The following is a 17,273-nucleotide window of genomic DNA, read 5'->3' as shown; positions in this document are numbered from 1 at the left end:
AGGCTCCCCTGGTGCAACTTGAGGCTGTTTCCTCTCATCCTATCACTTGTTACTTGGGAGAAGAGATAGACACCTATCTTACTGCAACCTCCTTTCAGGTAGTTGTAGAGAGCAATAAGGTCTCTCCTCAGGCTCCTTTCAGGGGAGAAATATTCAGAATATGATCTTGAGCATGTCCCTAAGTGCCATGTCTACATGTCTTTTAAATACCTTCAGAGATGGTGACTCAAACTAGGTACCATAATAGTTGCAGTAGTATAAGGCTGTTTTGCTTTCCAAAAAGCTTAAACAATTTGAAATGGTTTGTGTGAAAATTCAGTTTTGTAGTTGTACCTTCTAAATTAGGAATCACTCCATTTATTTCTGTGAGTTGCTCAGGATTATATATGGAGCAAGCAGGAAAAAATTTTGGCCCTTATATTTTATGCTGGGTTCAACACTGTTGTATTCCTTCAAGAAATTTATATATAATTTAACACTATATACTACATATTTCTGTAAATTTATAAAAAAACTATTATAGGGTACTTGAAAACTAGTTCCCATCAGACATCCATGGTAATAAAGATGGGCTTTGGTACACATTTCTTCTGAAATTTAGCCATAATTTCTTTTTACAAGAGGAAAGTCTCATTTTCAGAAATAAAGATATATGAAATAATGCTTTATTTCCATTATTTGTTCATTTTCCTACAGATTTCATCCTTACAGTTCTTCCTACAAATGTAAAAGTTCTCAATTCTGAAATGGCAGTATGCATTTTGTGATGATATAGTGATGCCATTTCAAACACAGAGTATTTTATGACATGCAATGCTTGAAAATTCATGGTTTTGCACATCCTTTCATGTGATGGACAGTTTCACATATATACAGGATGAACTATACTGGCATCCATTATTATGATGTATTATTGTTTAGAGAACTGTTATGCTTGGCTGGACTAATAAGAATTTTGGTTTCGCTGGTCACTGCATAAATAGCATGAAGTGAGCCAGTCTCTCCCCTGAAAAGTCCACAGCCTGAGTAACAAGATACAAGAAGAATAACAGGGTCCTTTTATGTAGCCATATACTTAACAATGAGAAAACTTTACATCATCATGTAAATCAAATGTGTGAACATACTAAAAAAAAATTACTAGTCATTTCTGAATTTACATTTTTTTCTTGTCGAGACTGGAAAGAAGTTAGGTCCCATAAAATCTATCTTCTGGTGTATTTTTAAATTTTTATATTTGTGCTCCAAAAACAGTCCATGTCAGTCAAAGTTATGGATCTGGCTTGGTAGCTGTGGAGCCTGTATGAAGGATGATGACAAACGAATCACAGCAGCCTCTTGTAGGTATAGTTCAGTATCAGCAAGCTCAGTACCAGCAGCTTCAGCACCTCTCTCCACTCTGTTTCTAGCCTTGTCTCCTGCATGGGCCTTGGACACACACGGTAGGTAGCTCTCTGCGGGCGTCTCTTGTGCTGGATGGACCCTGGCTCTGACTTATCCTCTTATCCCACCTGGGACTGTCTGATACTTTCTGTCACGGGTTTCCTCAAATACCACTTCTGGGGTGTGTATTGTTGATGTCTGCCACTGGAAAGAGCCACTTTCTGATCATGGCTACTCCCCTAATTTTGTGAATATAAGTGGCATATCAGAGTTAGCACTGAGATGCCACAGAGTTGTCAGTCTCCATAAGTAGGAACCCTGAACCTTCAGAGAATACGTTAGTCTGTAATCTTGCACTGTACCGCTGTCAGCAGGGCAGTCCTTCCCTAGCTAGCTCCAACAAGGTATAAGGGGAAAGAGAAGACTTGCAATTACTGAAGCTTGTGTAAGGCCTTCCCTTCCTTTGATTATATTTATAAGCTATAGCTTTGGAGCTCGCCCTTGTATTTTCTAAGAAATAAACCTTTGTGGAACAGGGACTTTTAGCCCTTATAAAAAATAATCTTACCTTCATTTCCTGTTTTATTGTCATTTATCTAGGGAAAGGCACAATGATTTTCTCTTGCAAAACCCATTCCTAAATATTTTTTTCAAAAAATCATTCCCATAATGAGCCTACAAGGCCCATGTGTTCCTTTTCTTAACTGCACATACAAACCATACCCTTCTGTTTCACCAATCAGCCACAAAGCCACATATTCTAGTTGACAGGGATGATTTAAGTAAACCTTTAAGGGATCAAGCTCTCTTTCCCATGCAGCCCTTAAAAAACACCAAAGTCTGGTTGCCCCCAGTGCTTTTCTTCACAGGAAATGACAGAAGACATTTCTAATGAGAAAAGCGGAAAACTAAAGGTTCAGACATTGTTAACTTTTCATTTTACCCTGAAAAATTAGAAGAAAAGGAAGTAGTTATGGAATACACTGAAGAATTATCAAAAGAATCTTTTATCAGATGCTGTGAAACTATGGAAAAAAAAAAATCATGTATGTGGTATGAACAGAACCAGGGTAGTGATCTAAGAAAGCAGCATTTTTAGTAGTGTTTAGTGCAGAGGAGAGAACTAAAAATTCTCTATTTGAGATTTTTAGCTATAAGACAAGCATAAAACAAACGTATAATATTTACAGAGTAATATTTTAACTTTACAGCCACATAACATAATTAACAGTCGTGTACCCAATTTGCTCTCCAGTTTTTGGTGGAGTGTGTTTTTACATGTCTGTCCATGTGCCTGTATAGGAGGGATGTTTTCCTTTTCATCATGAATTTCTGGCTAGGAAAATTCTACTACCTGCATTTGCAGAGGCAATTCTGTACTGTGTCCTGTGTCTCTCATGAGGGGAAGCTTTGTGGTAGCAGAGGGACACTCATCTACCACATCCAAGATACTTCTTCCTTCACTTTTGGTGCTTAAATTCTGAGACAAGAGGAAACAAATTATTTTTGTAACTGTACGGTAAAATCTTATGCTGAGAAACAAGATGTTATGTCTTTCTTAATTTGCTATGCCTAGTTGTTACAAATACTGATGTTAAAAATAAAAGGGGGTGGGAAGGGGCACAGTAGTTTTTAGAAAGTCCAAATAAAGGATTTCTAGTAGAATCTTTTCTGAACTTTGACCAGACTTTAAAATGTGTTTTTGCAAAAGAATGTCCATTCAACTTTGAATTTGTAAATATATTGCAATTATACTCCTCTGAATGCAAAAAAAACCTGCTGTATTGACAATACTGTACTTCTTTCATCAGGAGACTTCTTATGTCATCAGTTAAAGGGTGGAGACAAGTTTGGGTTTGTAGCCAGCTTGTTCTCATTTGCTTTTGAAGTCTCAAGTTGCTAACTAACAGTGCTCAGCGAGCTTCCATATACAATGATTGAGACAAACAAGGACCTCCTCATCCACAAAAGAGTATCTGTATTTTATATCCTTCTGCATTGCAACTATTTACACTTTATTTCATGTTATTTAGCATGAAAGATTAAGAACTTTAAAAAAAAAATTCTAAATTATATCTTCATTATGATTCATTATCTACCAAAGGAAATCAGTGCCAGCAATAATTTCTACTCAGTAATTTCACAGAGTGAGAAAATGGTGGCTTCTTTGAAGTTAGGGAAATATTCTATGTAAGTTTGAGAAGTCAAGGCTGGTTCAGGTTTAAATGGAGAATGAATAATATGAGGTAGTTCTTCATAGGTGGAAAAGTACAATGAAGTTCAAAATAAACAGAACCCAGCCTTATGGTATATTACAGGGCCAGATTCTGTTGTGGAATAAGAAGGTGTAAATGCAGAATAACTCCAGCTATTTAAACAGATAAATTCCAGATTTACTCTGTCAGTACTGTCAGCTGGATTTGACTCTGGGTTCCCTCATTATTATTTGTCCTTGGAGATGAGATTTTCTAAAATGCTCTGATAAGAGCCTTTGGCTCAGCATGTACTGTGCATGTTTAAGGAACCTATAATTACATTTCTAAAAATGAAGTCTTCGCAATTCAGTACTATGATGTTTGTTTCTTCAGTGGATTTCACCTGGCAGCTTTCTGGCAAAAACAAAAAATAAGAAATCACAGTTGAGGTATAACTGAAGAGAACTGGATTCTGTAGTGGGTTAACATTTACAGTATATATTAATGTAAATTATTTTTAAATGTTCAACATTTTCATAATCCTCATGCTTAAATGGTAGAATGAGCATTAACTAGTTCAAATCCTTTCTACTCATGGTTTATTAACATTTCCAAGTAGGATTCAGCAGAAATATCCCCTGACATGTCCTAGAATCCCCTTAGAAAGTCACATCTCTTGGTTGTGATCTGCAACTCATCCATCATAACCTGAAAAATTTTGCTTTTTTAAAAAAGCTTTATTATATTAACAATGCTAGCAACCTGCTTAGCGACTATAAACAACCTAATAAAATCTATAAAGGTTGTCTTCCTTTCACACTTTAACCCATAGGATTATATTTGTACAAAAATCTGAGCTAGAATCAGAGGCCTCAGAAAAAAATAACCAGAAAGCAATCAGAGACACAGCATCCTTCTTACCAGTCGTCTTTGTACACCAAGGGAGGGGAGAGAGAAATCATAAACCCAGAAACAAATGAAGGTGTATGGATGAGACGACAAGTGTGAGTTTAGTGTTGTAGTTAAAAGCATTCAAGGATTCTTGCTGTATTAGCTATGAGAAAATAGTGTGCAAAATGGAGATCTCAGTTGTTAATGTAAGGCTCTGTGACATCAGCACTTTCTTTCAAAGTAGTTCATCAAAGGTTATATCCATTACACCAGTTGAAACCTTTATTCGATACCACTACACTACACAAGATAAGCGCATTCTCTTGCCTTGAAAAAGACTACTGAAAGAAAAAGAATGTCACTGGCCACAATTGCACTGGAAGACAGCCCTTTAATAGTAAATTACTGAAAAATTTGCTTCTGTGATTTCCTCCTTCTGTGCCTTACAAAGAATGGGTAAGTTTGTAATGGCTTTTCTTAATACTGGAAGCATTGCCTCTTAATCTTGTTTTTGTGTTCTTCAGAAGGCAGAAGAGAATCATGAGACTTAGGTTGCACGTCAGCATGTTATCCTCTTCCTACCTCTTTTCCTTTTTTTCTTTCTTACTTATGGAAGGTTGGCAAAGCTGTGCAGTATTGCTTCTGAATAATCTTGTGTTTTCAGTAGGCAAGAATTCAAATTTAAACAAAAGGAAGCACAGAGTAAGTGGAAAATCACATATAATACCTTGATGAGAAAGCACTGAGTGCCTTTATACCATGCCGTAACAATTACCTGACAGAACAGCAGCTGTAGCATTCAGAACTACTAGCTTAGACATTTGAAATTGTTACACTTGTTTAAAGATAACAATTATACAGCTGCCTGCACTACAGAATACAACTGTGTGTCAGCCTCTTTTGATTTCATTGTTCTATTCTTGCACAGAATCTCTAGCAATAATAAAAATGAACACTAATAATTCATAGTAAGTAAAAAAATGTTCTGTTTAATGGAAGAAACAAAGGTTTGGAAGAGAAAAAAATACACTTTTATAGAGAATTTACTACTCAAGGGTAGCTTTCACAAGCTGCTTGCCCTCAGGAGCAACTTCTCTTCAGGAAGCTTGTATGTGGAGAATTTCAGTGATTGATAGAGCTTGTCCTGACCTACAAGAAAAATACAAAATTGGCATGAGTGCAATTAAAGCTGCAGTGGTTCCCCACCCCCCCCCCCCCCCCCCCATTTTCTGTGCATATTTACAAATAATGCTGCAGGAAATACTGTAAAAAATGTAATTATACAGTTCAGTCACAATTTGTTTGTGGTGTGGCTATATTCTTTCAAACTGTGTGAGAATTTCTTACAGCAGATATAATACAATGTAGACTACAACCCTGTTAGTGATATCCATTGATGGTATAAGCATTATGTTTTGTGGGTATTGATAGTGGAACAAAGTTAAATAAAGATTGTTAGGTATGTTGAATCTGGAAAGGCAGCAAGAAAACAAGATGTACATAGCTGGGTATCAGAAGTAGGTCAAAGTGGAAGATATCACTGGATCATGTTGCTCAGAGTGGTTATGGAGTCTCCATCTGTGGAGATATTCAAAACCTGACTGGACGCATACTTGGACGACCTGCTGTAGCTGACCCTGCTTGAGCAGCAGGGTTTGACTAGATTACCTCAAGAAGTCCCTTCCACCCTAAACGGTTCTGTGATTTTGTGTAAATAAATACAGAATACAAATACATATGAATCAATTTCATAAATTTGTTATATAAAGTACAGCATTGATTTGTACTGTAAGAACTGTAAGCATTCCTTTAAAAGAATAAATAGAAAAAAAATCTTTGCCAGGAATAATAGAGAGAAAGAGATTAAATCATTTGACACAACTACCTACAGCAAAAGTATTTCAAAAAGATGTTTTCCATCTCTGTCTAACAGTGTGCTACTAGACTTTTGTTATTAGAAATTTGTAACCATATAATCTTTCATTGTCATTTGCATAGTCTACTTCGGTCTGTTCTGTGGAACAACAACCTTCTATGGCGTTACCAAACAATCTTTGGCCACAGTCACACATGACCAATCAGACTATGATATTTCCCATCATCAGGTCTGCTTATATACTTCTCCCGCAGAGTCTTACGCTCTGGCGTTACTCAGTTTTAGTAACATTGACCTTTTTTCTCCTGATAGTTTCGTATTTGGATGCTCGTTGTATAGTTGGGCATTTGCTACTCTCTAGAAAAATGAAGTCATTTCACTACAAAAAAAAATCTGTAGTTTTCCTCCAGAAGTCTTGCTTTCTGTGTCATGCTTGAACACACTATCCATATTACTTAGTAAGGAACTATGTTGACAACTCTACCCTTGCAATGGCACACACTTATTTTTTCTTTTTGTTTTACAGTACAAATTTTGCTGCTAGGACAAATAAAGGGAATGCATACTGGAAAAGATTAAGCTATAGATATTGCTCACTGCATTCTGACTCCACTACCACAGAAAATAAGCTAAATCACAAGTACGGCGTACACTGTAGAACCAGAACATACATTCTTTTGTCTTTAGTTTTATTGTATTATACTTTGGAAATGGTAAGGGGTTTTTTTCATATTATAAATATATTTTTATTAAGATAAATTTTACAAAGACAGTCTCTAGCTGCATGAGCAGAACATTGCTAAGAGAAACTTCCTTTACATCGTTTGTATTTACTTCTGAGCAAATACAGACAATGCATTTCTGGCAAAGAGTAAATTCCAGGTGCAGTTCTATAAAGTTAATTTAAGGAAACTTCATTCTGGAACAACAAATTTTGGATGCCTGGCTGCTGGCAGCATTATGTTCATGTGGCAACTGACAAGAGAAAGATGGGAATTGGATTCCTGGCAAGAAGCAAATGCAGGCTGCAAACACTTAATAGGGCATTTTTAATGTTCAGAGTGAGGAGGATGTGTAGAAGTGAATGCCTGCCTACGCAAATCCTGTATGGCACCAGGCAAAATAATTGTCCTCTTGGCAGGACTAAACTAGAGCATTTATTATGTGGGATAATATAATCAAAAATTGCATTTTGTATGAGAAAACAAAGGTAAAGATTGATAACTGTCATTTCTAAATACAAAGGGGTTTATCTTTTTTTAATATAAACTAACATTATATGAAAAAAAGAGGGGAGAAACTGTCTTAATTATGATGTTAAACTAGTCTACAGGTGTAACGTTGCATGCTTATTGTAAACAGCATCATATTTTTATTGTGCTGGATAATTTGGCTTTATATAGCTAAGAGGAAAAGGATTTGAGTGGTTTTTTGCCCCATTAGTAGTCCCCACTCCTTTTATTTTTATTTCTGCTGTTGAGAGCTGTTTTCACGTGGAGTGAAACTACTGTTGTCATGCAACAACATTGTACTTTTAATAACAGTCATTTAGACAGATTCATACTTCTTGCTGTGTATAAATGGCTCAGCAGCATCATTTCAGGACAGTGTATACTAAGGGCTGTGTGGAATCACATCATCCCTTATGAAGCAGAGAAGACTTTATAGCTGCAAGCATCTACTACACTCTAGGGATTAGTTTAGTGTCTCACCAGTGTCAGTAGTCAATTCAGAGAGAGGAGGCAGAGCCCGGGTCTGGTATCCTGTTGGTACATAATTTTGGAATTACTGGGCAAGGTGAGAAAGGATCATTTGTGCAATGGCATCATTTACTGAAAATAAGACTGGGAGAGATTCTTTTTGGGCCAATTTGGGGGATAAGCACAATTAGTCTAAAGAAGGGGTTTTTGATGACCTGAAGAAAGAAACAATGATTCTGAGCAGAGAATTGGTCCAGGTAATCAGGTCAATATTAAAGTGTGCTCTAAGATCCTAGCTAGCCATGTGTTTCACCCACATCAGGTTTGGAAGGGCTAAGCTGAGGATGGTGCCTATCCATTTAAAGTAGAGGTTCAAATCCTGACACAATGGAAGAGGCTGAAACTAGATTTCTCAACTATCAGTATAGAAGTGAAAGCTGAAGTAAAGAGAAAAAGTCAAATGTCTTTAAAACATTTGCATGGGGAATGAATATATCCTTAGGTTAAAGGGAGAGCTGTGGTTTTTTGGTGTTGCCCTGTGATTTGGTTGTTGTTCAAAGATGCATTGAATTAATAACAAAAGAATTCACATAAGATTCCTTATGAATCTCATTACAACCATTCTCAAGATCAGTGTATCATAGTTTTTCAAAATAGCGTGTCTAGAAATGCATGGAAGTTTTTAATGTTTTGGATCTGGGGGCCTGTTTCGACTGCTTTCATACTGTGATATGGAGAAAAATGTAAATGTGCAAATCCTCTAGTTCATCTGAAAAAATTCTGCCTGCAATTTTCACCAGGTGTATGAAACCAAGCACTGTGCTGCAGGACAATGCTAAAACACCTTTACTCAGAGATAACAGAGTGGCAAACATAAATAACATTAGGTGATAGTATGCAGTATTGAATAACTTGGTGACAATTTTAAACATAGAGGAAATGTTAACATACATTAGATGACATTCACCTAGATGGACTTTTGACTTTTGCCACTCACAGTATCCCTTCACTTCTCTCTGGGTGAGTTTCTAATGATTTAATAAGTAGAATTGTTTTAGTGTTTATCCTTCTGAAGTAGTTTGATCCTCATCAGGTGCACTTTATGAAAAGCCGATGGAATTGGAAAAGTTCATAGCAAAGCAAAACAAGTTCTTTTGTTTCTGCTCAAAATTTAGAAATGAAATTTGCAAGGAACTTATAAGTGTCCTAACAGGAAATTATCTTCTCAGTGATTTATGGAAAAGATTCACAAGGCAATAAGCTCTCACTGCTATGTGCAGTAACGAGGATGAGGAAAGATGACTGAAAACATATTTGGTTAATCTAAATACAGAAAACAAATATGTTGTGTGCCCAGAAGGCTTGAGACAGAGAACACTTATAGAAAAAAAATAAATAACACCATAACCTTTAATTATTCAAAGCAGCAGTGGGTTTAATGTCACAGCTGTAAAACAATAGGGTAAAACCAAATTGGGATGCTGGGGAAGAAAAGCTTTTTTTGCTGTGTTCTCTGAATTATTTGACCTGATTTAGAGCTGTGGGTTAATTTCTGCCTTGCCCCCACACTTGTCTTCTGCAGTTTGAAAGAAGGACAAGCTGTGCAGGGAACCACAGTTGCTACGTTTTGTTGCTTCCTGGAAGGGTGAAGCAGATGGGATATGCAAAGCACAAGAGCCTGAGCTTTCTAACTTACTGGATAGCAAGTCTTACGTTACACTTCAGAAGTCAGCACTGCCAATGAAACCACTGCAAATACTGGTGTATGTTTTACAAGACAAAGTACTAAGACCTCCAGAACATTTCTTTCTGGGATGTGATTTCTACCCCGCCCTTTATCTTAAGCTTTAAACACATACATAGCAAGATGAGTGTTACATTGCAGCACAAGCAAAAGTAGCCATCTATGTTTGACCTTGGTGTCACGGCCAATGATGTGAACAGCGTTCAGGACTCAGCACAGGCCAGTAGCTAGAGTACAAATACATTAGGGACTTCTCAAAGCACAATTTTTGATAACTTCATAGGAAAGATCCCAGATAATGCTTATCACCCCTTCAGTTCTCAGTACTCGATTTAGTCCAATGATAAGAATACCTTTAAGTATTTCCAAGCCATGTTTTCCTTTTGCTTTATATACTTTATAGAAAAACTTTAATGATGCAACAGTTGTTAATGTTGTGTTCCTAGTGTGCAACAAATGTTAACGGCTATATTAAACTCTTGTACTCGGAGCACTTAAATTGTTAAACACTCAAATGTGGCTTGGGCAAAGAGAAGAAGGGTTGAGAGCTGGAGGAAGAAAACAGGAAGTCGTAAACTGGCTAAATTTGAGACAGAATGCATATGGCATAATTTCACAAAGTAATGTTAATCTAGAATTTTGCTTCCCTACTCTTGTTTTATGAGCAAATCATCCTTTTTTTTCCCTCTTCTTTTTGTTCCAGAACTGTTTGTCTTTTGGGCTTTGCATTGTCATATACATACTGTATACAGGCCTTCTTCTTCGTTCTCTTTCTGGCTGTGGATTTTGTATTCTGAAATAACAACAACTTTTCAGAAAGCTTCCTTTCTGAACTGGCTGAGGATGGGTGAGCTGCTCTGACTGTATATCTATGGTGCAAACTTATGTGGCAATTATAATAGGAACGATTGTGGAGTAACACACCAGCGCTCAGCATAAAAAAGGATGAAGACTGTGGACTTGACTTGTTTTACTTGCCTTTACAGCCTGAGAATTTGGTGTGGGAGAAAGCTCACGCCTTGAGTTCTGGCCAGGTTCATTGAACAGTCTGTGGTAAGAAGTGGGAGAAGAAAGGTGGGAAGCAAGCAGAGAACAGGGTGTGTGTGAGGGGAGAAAACCCAAAATGCTTCATTTGGACATTCAACTTGCTGTTTCAAAATGAGTTCTCAACCACAAATTTGGATAAATTAAAAAAAAACACATGACAAAAAACAGCCAACAACAAGAAAACAAAACAAAACAACCTTTAATTATTTAGCTCCAGTAGGGAATGTTTACTTTGACTGAGAACTATGTTGTGAGGGGATAGGGAGAATGCCGTTTCTGTAAGTAAACAGAAATTCTTTATTTTTGTATCTATCTGCCCTAAATAATAATATTTTTCACTGTTTTTTGGTGCAGCAGACAGATCAACACAATCAGTTATTTGCACAGCTCTACCTGCAAAATTAATTTTGTAATTGTAATGCTAAAACCCTCTTTCTTCCCTAAATAGCACACTTTAGTTATTCTCAGTAAATTGTATAATTTACTGTAGATGTAAATTAACACAGCTACATTGCTTAGTCTTCCAGAAATTTATTGCAATTAAAGGTATCATCTGGTGAAACTGTCTTGAGTACTGTGGCCTTCAGATGAGATGCAGAGAGCGTGAGGTGCAAAGGTCCTGGTTTTTGGTCAGAAGCAGCACTTTATTATGTAATCCTTAGTAAGACTGTAGAACACAACACTGGTCTGGGTGGCAGTGTTAAAAATAAAAGGTAGCATCTGGAATTTAGCTTGATTAAGTCCTTTATAAAATTAAGGGTACGGAGCATCCTTTGGCTTGGTTATGAACTATAGCACAAAGCTAGCCAGCTAGCTATACTTATGTTATCATTGTTCTGGCAGCAAAATTAATTCAGAATGAGGGTGTGCCATAAACTCTTTCCTGCTAAATTATCTATAAAACAATATTACGATGATTTTGTTTGTAGTGCCAGAACAGTAGTTTTCATCACAAGTTATGTCTACATAAATGAAATATTCAGCTTGAAGTCTGAGGCACAAGGGAAAGCCTTGCTTGGCTTCAGGCTCTCATCACTGTAATTGTTGAAATTATAAATTTCTATGAAACTACATAAATTCATATGGACACACACCCTAGGCATTTCAAGCTGGCAGTTTTACCCGCCTGAGAAATGCTGTTGAAGATTATTGCCTTAAGACAATTTCTGCATAGAGTCACCTCATCATGCTAACTCCTACTGCTTTCATGTTTTTAGATGGGGATAAAAAATAATCATTTTCATAGAGGGAATCTAAAAGGCAGCTTATAGCGTTGATAGTTGATGTGACTGCATAGTTCATTGGTTGGACCATTGCTAGGAGTCCAGCCTAGTGCTGAATTAGCAGTAGTGAGGAATAACTGGCTCTGGTTTTCCCAAACCAGCTGACTCTGGACCTGTCCAGGTACCTAAAGGCAGCCTGCCTACTGCTGCCTCCCAGTACATGCTCTCTCATGCAATTAGGATAATGCCCCAAAGGGAATGAGGCAGCGACCCAGCTCTTCCCTTTCTCCTATACTTGCGGTTGTGCCCTGGGAGAATAGGGAAGAACCGGTTTCTTTCTTCCACTTTTCTAATTCTAAATACCCCTTTGCAGACAACACCTTTCTTCACAACAAAATGATGATGCAAGCCCTAAGGTAACACATGCTGCACTGAAGTATCATCAAAACTGAGGTTTTGTTTGGTGGTTTTTGATGGCATTAAAATAGGTATTGTAGTTAGTTGTCACGAGGTGCCTCGTGAATATTGTAGTTAAGGAGAAGATTTCCTGTAAAGGAGAGTAGAAAACAGAATGTCCTGTTCCATTCAGTGATCGTACAGTCTTTTTAATGTCCCTGGTTTAAAAAAGGAAATGCATGCAGGACATCATTTCCCACAGTAGCTGGTGCAAGCCCCACTACTCACTGTGGAACTCCTGCCAGGATGCTTGCTCTCTTCCACAATTCCCACACTGTCTTGAAGAAGCAATTTGCTATGCAGCTAAGTTCCTATTCCACAATGGTTTAGATAACTTTGGCACATTTGTCTGTCTACTAACTCCCAGCTGGATCTATTTGAGATATTGTGGGAGAGGGTTCCTCTGCCCTGCACCACCAGGTTGCCTGTATTTGTTTTTGTTGTCTTGGAAATATATTTGCTGAATCCAAATTGTTGAACAAAACCTACAATTCAGGTTTTTTATTGAAAACCAGTGTTTACATGTGGTTGCAAGAGTTGCCTTTTGACTTAAAAAAAAAATTGTTAAAACCAAATTCTTGTTTAGAAAATGTAATTTATCTCTAATACCTTGTTGAAACTAATTTCAGTGATCTAAACAAAGCATAGGAAACTTTTCAGGTTTCTTTCCCGAATTAATTAATGTTGATGTCAAGGAGCACTTGGAAAATTTTTCAACTTCTCCCACCAATTTAAAATGAGAATCATTTTCAGAATTGTCACAGAATGGGGACATTTTCTTTCCTCTTTTAAAAAACTCCATTAAAAATCAGTGTCAATGTCTATCTTTGGAATAAATCATGTGAAATTATGAGAACTAAACCAAATAGTAAATGCTAAGACAACTACCTTGTAACAAAGTTCTTTCTTTTTTAAATTAATTGTTTGTTTAAATCAACATTCTGTAAACGTGAAAGTCATGCTGAGTTTACATTTTTATCTCTCCAGGTTTGCTGAATGTCTTGCTGTGATCTTCTTCATTATTCATCACCTTTTCAAGTGGAGTTGACCAGGTTATTGCAGGGACAAGGCTGATTAATCCCTAAAGCAATAACACAGTGCATCCCAGCAGTCAAATCAATAACCGCAGACTGAAGGTTAGCTGGTAAATGGGATTAGGTCGTGTGTTATGGGGCTGTAGATCTACACACATCCAAAATGCTAGTTTTCTCAGCATCTTTCCCCTAGAAAGCCTATTCATTCTAGCAGAGGTGAATGAACCCTACTTCTTTTATCAAGAATAATTGAGTGCTACGTTCTTCAGCTTAAGTGGCCCTGGGATATTAGTTAAGCAAACATACAATTATGTTCATCTAAAGTGTTAATAGCAAAATGAATAATGATTGGTTTAAATGTCGACTAGAACTGAATGAAAACTCTCTGTGTGGATACAAGCTTCCATCTACACAAGGCAAATACCAGTATTTTTATATTCTACTTTGTCAAAGAACTACAATTCTTGCTTAAAGGTGAATTATTTGAAATAATGGGATAGTTTACATGGAACTATCACCTATCATGGTGCTTTATTAGAAGCAGTATGCTATATTCACTTGGGACCTTATATGCTTGTATTATATCATCCTGCCCTCCATGATATGTTTGAAAAATGCTAATAGGAATCTGGAAACAAGGGAGAAAAAAATGCCTATCTTTCTTCAGGCTTACCTTCAAGTAGCACAGTTCCTATTATAAGTTAGAACATACCCAAAGGCAAGCTTTATCAGCTGCCAGATATCTCCACAGACTCTAAACAGATTGGTGAAATATGGGCGAGACCTACCTACATATTCTTTAATTATAGTCCCCAAACACTTACACTGGGGAAGGGTAGGGTATTGCTTTGTAAAACTCACCAAGAAAGTCATTAAGAATGGGAGATCATCAGAAGATTGTCCTGAGTCTGGGCTGGCAGCTGGCTCAAAAGAAAACTAGCAGGAAGAATGATGCTGGAAAGTAATACAAATGTGCTGGCCTAATTTGTTTGTCTGTAATTCTCAAATAAGCAAATTCTAAAGCATGTGTTAATCATGGTAGGAACACTCCAAATCTATATTACTTTCTTCAGTAACCTTAAAAAAAAAGAGAAAAGAAAAAAAGTTTACCAATAGAACTACTTTCAGATCTTTAAAAGATTTTTCCAAGCTGCTGAAGGACAGAGTAAGAAAACCACTAGATGATTCTTCTAAACCCAAAGATTCCAGGCTTGCTGATTTTTGCTGTTACTTTGATTATGATGATTCTAAATCCCATCCTGTATTTTAGTTTCTGATCTCAGTGATAGCAGGTCTTAAATAAAGACCATTTTTGAAAAGTTGGTTCTTAATGCCTACCTAACTGAGGCCTGCATGATTAGCAAGGTTTGGAAGCAGTATTACATCTTTGACATCATTACTCTGGTTTGTAAGAATTAATACAATTAACAGCAGCTGAAATAGATCCATTCTTTTTCAATTATCAAATTAGGAAAAGAAATTATTCTCTGTAACTATTCAAAAATAAGTAACTCTTCAAAAATTAATGCAATTCTAATGTTCTGAATGTTAATGTTAATGCAGGTACGGATTTAAAATAAAATAAATCATATCAAACTATTCTTTAAATGAAGACACTTCATAGGCATGTATGAGAATAGAACATGACCCACAATTTTAAATGTGATAGCTTCCTCTAACTTAAAAAGAAAAGAAAAATAGTCATTACTGTAATAGTTGTTTATGCACCTGTGGTCATTTTTAATAAATACTTCTGTCTGATTATTCCTTTTGTATTTGAAAGAACCTACTATGGTTATTTAGGTCAGATTCCACAGAACATGGAACCTTCTGAAGATTTCTGGAGTTAGTTTTGCTAAAGGGGAAATCAGATCAAGCAAAAAAAAAATTGATATTTACTGAACTGTCTGTTTAGTTTTATAGCAACTTAATCGTGGAATTTCATTTTAATATTCATTGTGGTGATCAGATACATCTAAATTTGTGCTACAACATGGGACTTGATTACCCGAACTGCACTCATAAACACTATTTGTCACGTGTGCAAGTTTTCAAGTACAAAGCTAGATAATGAAAATTGAGACAGAATGCCTCTTTCAAAGTGTACAGTAGTTTCTTGGTAAATTTCTATTAGTATTGAACATAAAACAGTTCATTAAAAAGTACTACATCTTTTGGCAGCCTAAAACTGATATAATAAACTATAACAAAACAGTCAAAGCATGAGAGTATAGGTGTGAGAGTGGGGACAAAGGAATAACCAGTGTATAGGAGCTTATATATTATAGTGGGACTTGGCATGGAGACTAGACCAAGCCACCTAAAGAAGAGGTATAGAAGAAATGAGGTATGCTATTTTACACTTACCACTTTTAGAAATAACAGTATCATAGTAAGACAATATAATACCAGTAGTATACTGCAGTGTAATAGTGACAGAATGGAGAAGGAAGACTGAAAGAGATGAGAGGTATAAAGAAGGATAAGTGAGAAGAGTATCATGAAAGCCTGAGTGATTAAGATACCAAAGATGAGGGACTGACTACTTTTACTCAGAGATCGATTATTTTCCAGTGAATGTGTCTTATTAACTAAGAAAACTTTCTGGAAAGAAAGGGAAAATATTAAATAAACATCCAACCACTTTTTTTTTCTAACTCACAAGCACAAAGTGGTGTTGTAGCTTATTTTGTGTATTCCCTCAACACTCCACCCCAACCCTGCTGCTGGTTACATACTTTTTTTAAAGATATTGAGTTGTGTTTGTTCAAAATGGAAGAAATTCTTACTGATCCTAAAAGATAATTTGACACAGGGACAAAAAATGACATTTTTCTCTGGAGCTATTTTTCACGCAGCTAGAGAGAGCCAGAACTAAAGCAAAAAAGAGTATGCGTGTATTGCCTTTAACCAGTTTGGTGAATAACCGGTGCTGAGTAAGAGAGATGGGATAGCAGTTTGAGAAAAAAAATGGATAAAATGTCACTGCATTGAAGACAGAAAAAGTAGAATATGCTAGCCTTTGAAATGGAGAGCAAACACTTAAGGAGAAAGGGATGAATAAAAAGGGGAGGCACGGGAGTTAAGTAGTCTGACAGATATGAAGATAAAGTGACAGACATAGTAGTTAGAATATCAGGAAAGCCTTTGTCAGACAGGCTATATTTGTGGAGTGTAATTCTGGCAATGTAGAAACTCTGGACTCTTATGTTTGGTGTATAGAATTTCGTGTAAAGTTATCCATTACTTTGTTATGCTACATCTGACAACTTGGAAAAGTATGTTCCCTAAGTAGTGGATATGTGTTCAGGTCATCGAAGATAACTGTGTGCATGAATCCTTGTGTTGGATAGATGAATGGTCCATACAAGTAATGCATAAAGATTATTTCATTTATTCTGACTGTTACTGATTTGCTTGATTAACACCATGGTCCTATGGTGTTAATAATTCATGCAATTATTAAAATTGCATGAATACTTGTCACTGATGTCAGTATGTGTGGCTTCAAATCCCCTAAGGTAGAAGGGTAGAAGGTAGATAGACTCATCACTGTTTGCTGTGCAGAAATAGAAGTACCTAAATGAAACTGTACTACAGAATGTACATAGTCCTGTCTTCACCACTTTCTGGAAGAAATGGTTTTATACCTAAAATATGCAGGGAATTTCCATACACAGCTTAAAATAACAAATAATCCTTAAACTGAGTTAAAGGAACTATT

Source organism: Nyctibius grandis, chromosome 3 (assembly GCF_013368605.1).
Source record: "Nyctibius grandis isolate bNycGra1 chromosome 3, bNycGra1.pri, whole genome shotgun sequence".
Taxonomy (NCBI): domain Eukaryota; kingdom Metazoa; phylum Chordata; class Aves; order Nyctibiiformes; family Nyctibiidae; genus Nyctibius; species Nyctibius grandis.
The sequence above is the reverse complement of the archived record's forward strand: the minus strand, read 5'-3'. Positions refer to the sequence as shown.